Raw genomic sequence first — 7421 nt, 5'->3', positions numbered from 1 at the left:
AAAAAAATATATATATATATATATATATATAAATAGAATAGAAGGTGGATGAAGTTGTAGAATATTTTTAAAATGCTGATGGATGTACAAAGCCCAAGAGGAAGCTGGAATGAAACCACCCCTAGCCGCTGGTCTTTAGAGTCTGTACTGGGTACAGGTGGCACAAGATGGGAATGTCTCCACCTTTGGGGCAGCTCCCACTTTGTGACTACCTTCCTGGGTGTGTGAGGTAGAGCAGTGAAAGAGGGCACAAAGGAAATAGGTCCTCAAACATGAACACCTATGATTTTTCCCTTCTCCACCTTCATGCTTTTTCCTCTGCCCTCTTCCTACTTGCCTCAGAAGAGCAGGCACTTTTCCATCATGCTGAGGCTAATCCTTTCACCTTACCCCCATAACATCTTCGCACCCTAACTTTCTCATCCATAAAATAGGGATAATTCATACTTCTTAGGATTTGAGGGATAATTAAATGGCAAGCGTTAAATTAATTTGCTGGCATAAAGCAGGTGTTTACAAAAATGTGAGATGTCTTCCTTTTCCTCTTGACTCCGTTCTCCTGAAGAGGAAACTTGCTCCATCAGTTCTTGGACATAATGCTTTCTTCTCCTGGTTTTCTTCCTACCTCTCTGGCTACCCTTTTTGCTCTCTTTGAAGAACTCATTCTTTGCCTATCCTTCAAGTGTGCTCTGGGTTTCTGTCTTCAACCTTCATCTCTCCTTACTCGATCTATACTTTCCTTGCACGATCTCACCTGTGTCCAGAGCTTTAAGTGCCATCTGTAGATGAATAAATTTTAAATCTCAAGCCTAGATCAGTCTCCTCAGCTGCAGACCTTCTCTTCTTTTCCTTCTCTCTCTCCCTACATATTTACTTTCCTTTAGTTCTTTCATTCAATAAATATTTATTGAGAGCTTACTATGTCCTCGGCATTGAATATCAACCGCCAACTGTACATCTTCTCCAGGATGTTCCACAGAGACCTCAGGCTCAACACATAGACATATGAACTTAGTTTTCCCCCAAACCCACTTCTCTCTCCTTCTGTCTCCTTTGTGACTGTTTCAGCATCCACTCATCTGCCCTTATTAGAAATGGGCGTCTTTTCTGACTGTTCCCTTTCTCTCCTCTATATATCCCTTAATTCATCAAGTCTCATCAATTTGGCCTCCTTTAATCTCTCTCCAATTTGTATACTTATCACACTCCCCAAAAACCTCCCTAGTTTCAGCCCTCATAATTTTCTTACCTAGATGAACTTAACTGCCCTGAACTGGTTGTACAGCCTCCCGTCTTGTGCTATTCCAGCCTGGAATCCACAATGTGGACAGAGGGCTGATACAGAACACACATCCAAACCCACAGCTAACATCATACTCAATGATAAAAAGCTGAAAGCATTCCCTCTAAGATCAGTAACAAGACAAGGATGCCCACTCTCGCCACTTTTATTCAACATAGTTTTGGAAGTCCTAGACAAGTGATCAGAGAAAAAAAGGAATCCAAATTGGAAAGGAAGAAGTAAAATTGTCACTGTTTGCAGATGACATCATACTATACATAGAAAATCCTAAAGGTGCCACCAGAAAATGACTAGAGCTCATCAATGAATTCAGTAAAGTTGCAGGATACACAATTAATATACAGAAACCTACTGCACTTCTATACACTAACAACAAAGTATCAGAATGAGGAATTAAGGAAACAATCCCATTTACCATCACATTAAAAAGAATAAGAGGGACTTCCCTGGTGGGCCAGTGGTAAAGAATCTACCTTCCAATGCAGGGGACGCGGGTTCAATCCGTGGTCGGGGAACTAAGATCCCACATGCTGTGGGGTAACTATGCCCACGTGCCACAACTACTGAGCCTCAACTAGAGAGCACGCGTGCCACAAACTTCAGAGCCCATGCACTCTGGAGCCCACATGCCACAACTAGAGAAGACAAAACCCGCACACCACAACTGGAGAGAAGCCCACGCACTGCAATGAAGAGCCCACATGCTGCAACAAAAGATCCTGCATGCCTTGACAAAGATCTTGCATACCGCAACTAAGACCCGACACAGCCATAAAAATTAAAAAAAAAAAAAGAAGAAGATGCCTAGGTATCTGTTTTGTAAATAAGTTCATTTGTATCTTTTTTTTTTTTTTTGGTGGTACGCGGGCCTCTCACTGTTGTGGCCTCTCCCATCACGGAGCACAGGCTCTGGACGCGCAGGCCCAGCGGCCATGGCTCACAGGCCCAGCCGCTCTGCGGCATGTGGGATCTTCCCAGACTGGGGCACGAACCCATGTCCCCTGCATCAGCAGGTGGACTCTCAACCACTGCGTCACCAGGGAAGCCCCATTTGTATCATTTTTTAAGATTCCACATATAAGTGATATCTAAGGAGTCAAACCTATCTAAGGAGTCAAAAGACCTGCACTCTGAAAACTATAAGACACTGATGAAAGAAACTGAAGACCACACAAACAGCTGGAAAGATATACCATGTTCTTGGATTGGAAGAATCAATACTGTTAACATGACCATACTACCCAAGGCAATCTACAGACTCAACACAATCCCAAATTACCAATGGTATTTTTCACAGATCTGGAAAAAAATTTTTTTTAATTTGTAGGAAACACAGAAGACCCCGAAAATGATAATAGCCAAAATAATCCCGAGAAAGAACAGAGCTGGAGGAATCATGCTCCCTGACTTCAGACTATACTACAAAGCTACAGTCATCAAAACAGTATGATACTGGCACAGAAGCAGACACCTAGATCAACAGAACAGGATAGAAAGCCCAGAAATAAACCCACACACTATGGTCAAAATTAATCTATGACAAAGCAGTGAAGAATAATCTATGAAGAAAAGACAGTCTCTTCAATAAATGGTGCTGGGAAAAAGGGGACAGCTACATGTATAAGAATGAAATTAGAGTATTCTCTAACACCATATAAAAAATAAACTCAAAATGGATTAAAGACCTAATGTAAGACTGGATACTATAAAACTCCTAGAGGAAAACATAGGAAGGACACTCTTTGACATACATCGCAGCAATATTCTTTTGGACCTGTTTCCTAGAGTAATGGAAATAAAAACAAAAATAAACAAATGGGGCAAAATTAAACTTAAAAGCTTTTGCACAGCAAAGGAAACCACAGACAAAACAAAAAGACAACTTACGGACTGGGAGAAGATATTTGCAAACGATGCTACCAACAAGGGATTAATTTCCAGAATATACAAACAGCTCATACAGCTTAATATCTAAAAAACAACCCAATAAAAAAAATGGGCAGAAGACCTAAACAGACATTTCTCCAAAGAGGACATACAGAGGGCCAACAGTCACATGAAAAGATGCTCAACATCACTAATTGTTAGTGAAATGCAAATCAAAACTACAAGGAGGTATCACCTCACACCATTCATTATGGCCATCATTAAAAAGTCTACAAATAATAAATGCTGGAGAGGGTGTGGAGAAAAAGGAACCCTCCTACACTGTTAGCGGGAATGTAAATTGGTGCAGCCACTATGGAGAACAGTGTGGAGGTTCTTTAAAAAACTAAAAATAGAGTTACCATATGATCCAGCAATCCCATTCCTGGGCATATAGTTGGAGAAAACTCTAACTCAAAAAGATACATGCACCCCGATGTTGACAGCAGCATTATTTACAATAGCCAAGACATGGACACAATCTAAATGTCCACCAACAGAAGAATGGGTAAAGAAGATGTGGTGTGTGTGTGTGTGTGTGTGTGTGTGTGTGTGTGTGTGTATGTATAGAATTTTTAAAATATATTTATTTTTTAATTTATTTTGGCTGTGCCGGGTCTTAGCTGTGGCATGCAGGATCTTCACTGTGGCATGTGGGATCTTTTAGTTGTGGCATGCGGGCTTCTTAGTTGTGGCATGTGGACTTCTTAGTTGCAGCATGCATGCAGGATCTAGTTCCCTGACCAGGGATCGAACGCAGGCCCCCTGCATTGGGAGTGTGGAGTCTTATCCACTGGACCACCAGGGAATATTATATATTACATTAATATTATATATTCCATATATATAATGGAATATTACTCAGCCATAAAAAAATAATGCCATTTGCAGCAACATGGATGGACCTAGAGATTACCATAGTAAGTGAAGTCAGAGAAAGACAAATATCATATGATATCACTTATATGTGGAATCTTAAAAAATGATACAAATGAACTTATTTACAAAACAGAAATAGACTCACAACTAAAGAAAACAAACTTATGGTTACCAAAGGGGAAAGTGGGGGAGGGAAATTTGGGATTAACCGACAGAGACTACTATATATGAAATAGATAAACAACAAGGACCTGCTGTATAGCACAGGGAACTATACTCAGTATCTTGTAATAACCTATATTGGAAAATAATCTGAAAAAGAATGTATATGTATAACTGAATCAACTTGCCAGACACCTGACACACGGTAACTCAACTATACTTCTATAAGAAAAATTAAAAATTAAAAAGAAAAAAGGTGGGGCTTCCCTGGTGGCGCAGTGGTTGAGAATCTGCCTGCTAATGCAGGGGGCACGGGTTCAAGCCCTGGTCTGGGAAGATCCCATATGCCGCGGGGCAACTAGGCCCGTGAGCCACAACTACTGAGCCTGCACATCTGGAGCCTGTGCTCCGCAACGAGAGGCTGCGATAGTGAGAGGCCCACACACCGCGATGAAGAGTGGCCCCCACTTGCCACAACTAGAGAAAGCCCTCGCACAGAAACGAAGACCCAACACAGCAAAAATAAATTAATTAATAAACTCCTACCCGCAACATCTAAAAAAAAAAAAAAAAAAACTTTAAAAAAGAAAAAAGCTAGGCAATGGTTTCCTATTGCCTTTAGGGTGAAGTCCACACTCCTTAACATGGTGTACAAGACCTTCAGGACATGGTCCCTGCTGGAATTACCTTGTAAAGAGATATCTTGTTTACTTATTTCTCTATGCTTAGTAGGAGGAGCTCCTAAAGGGTGTATTTATGGCTGAGATCCAGCACGGAGCAGAACATAAGGAGTCAATAAATGTTTGTTAAATCAAATTCAGAAAATCTTTAATGGATAAGCAGTATCAGGGCTGACTACTGGAAAGTGAACTTAAGAACAGGCACCAAATGCTTTTTCTTCCTTCCTCATTAGCTTAGGAATTTTTTTGCTCTATCTTTTTAAAATTAACTTATTACAAGGATAAGATAGGCTTATTATGAAAACGACTCAAACATTACAAACAGGCTATCAGTAAAAAGACCCCCACCCTTCATACCACTGTCCCTCCTGCGCCAGCACTGTTAACCGTTCATATATCCTTCCAGAAATGTTCTCTGCACACACGGTCATGCTAATATACATTATTACTACTATTATTATTAGCATTACTTAACATAAAAAGAATATTAAGTACTCATTTACGCATCAATTTTTTTCATATAATCTTGGTTATTTTTCCATAGCAGTATATATGGATCTTCCTCATTTTTTAAAGGTCTGCATTGTATTCAATTCACTTACAAGGCTCTACCATACTTTCTTCAAACAGTTCATTATTGATGGACATGTAGGTTATTTCCAGCTTGAGGCCATTCTATTAAAAAAAATTTTTTTTTTCCCCACCGTGCAGGGATCTTGTAGGATCTTAGTTCCCTGACCACGGATCAAACCCGGGCCCTTGGCAGTGAAAGCGTGGAGTCCCAACCACTGGATTGCCAGGGAATTCCAGAGGCCATTTTAAACAATGCTGCATTTACAGAAGAAAATTAAATGTCAATCTTACCACAACATACCCTGCATGTTATGAAACAGCTGAAAGATGTTTCCTAGTTGTAGTTTCAATCCATGTCTTGTTATAGTGAAGGTGAGCATCTTTTTATACATAGAATAATTTGTATTTCTTTTTGGTAATTTATCTATTCTTGAGTTTGGTCATTTTTCTATTGCATCGTTGGTCATTTTCTTACTGGTTTGTAGGAGTTATTTACATTTTAAGGAAACCAGTCCTTTTTTTGTGATATGTATTGTAATTATTCTTTCCCAGTTTGTCTTTTGATTTTGTTTATGGTACCTTATTTTTTGTCTTAGAGAAATTCACATATTTGTATTTATCAATTTTTTAAATTCTTCTAGGTTTGGGGTTATATTGCACTCAGATCATTAAATAACTTCATCACGTTTTATTTTAGTGCTTTTCCTGGTTTTATTTTTATACATGTATTTTCTTCATCCGGAATACACTTTTGTAAAAGGAGTGAAGTGGGAATTTTGTCCCAGAACCACTGATAATGAACATTCTTCCTCTTCTAATTTGAAATGCCACTTTTATCATTGTTAGTGAGAGTACAATGGATACAATCTCTATGAGAGCAATTTGGCAGTATCTATCAAAGAATGCACAAATAAACCTTTGACACAGCAATTCAACTTCCTAGGAATCTATCCTACAGATACGTTTGCACTTGTGTACAATGATGTAAGAATAAGGATGTTCACTCAAACATTGTTTGTAACAGGAAAATACTGGACACTTAAATGACCAACTATTGGGGACTATTAAATCATTATGATACTTATGTACAATGGAACAAGGCAGCTCTCTTGTATTAATAAGTGAACTAGCAAGCATAATATACTACCAATCATAATGCTATATCACCTATATCAGTAAATCAACAAACATAAAGAAAGAGAATAGATATAGAAATGCTGACATGTGCATAAAATAAATCTGAAAATACTTCCAAGTAACCATTTTCACTGATGGCTTATAGAGAGAATTGAAAGGCTGGGATATAGGAAGAACAAGGATGATTACTTTTCCCTGTACCTTTTTTGACAATTTTGCATTTTGTATTTTTTGCATGAATTGTTTGTTACAATGAGTTTTAAAAATTTCATTCATTCATTCATTCGCCCTTAGCGAGGTGGAACCCTAACCTCGTGCAAAGCTATGAACTGTCAGGAGAAGAAGTACAAGATAGTCATCCCCGCCTAGAGCAGCTGACAAGCAGCGTGGACCTCGGGTCTCTTTGCGCCGGAATCGTGGAGGAGGGGAGAGGGCGTTCTTATTCGAAAGTCAGATTCCTGGGCCCCACCTTGATCGACTGAATGAGAGTGACGCCCAGAAATCTGCATTTCTGACAGGATCCCACTAGGGATTCAAGTACGTGACAATTCGGAAGCCTTCTGGGCTGGAGGGGCAGCTCACTGTGTGGGCGCGTTTCCTCATCCTTTGCTCACCCCTCCCTAGCAGCCACGCTCGCGCTCCTGGCAAGGGGACGTACCCCCGGGGCCTGGGGGCAGGTCTCCCGGAAAACCCTAGACCCGGGCCTCCCACGCGCTCTGCTCAGGCTGAAACCGCGAGGCTTCGCTTCGCCGCCGCCCAGG

This window comes from Lipotes vexillifer, unplaced genomic scaffold (assembly GCF_000442215.2).
Source record: "Lipotes vexillifer unplaced genomic scaffold, Lipotes_vexillifer_v1.1 scaffold905, whole genome shotgun sequence".
Classification (NCBI taxonomy): Eukaryota; Metazoa; Chordata; class Mammalia; order Artiodactyla; family Lipotidae; genus Lipotes; species Lipotes vexillifer.
Note: the sequence above shows the minus strand (reverse complement) of the source record.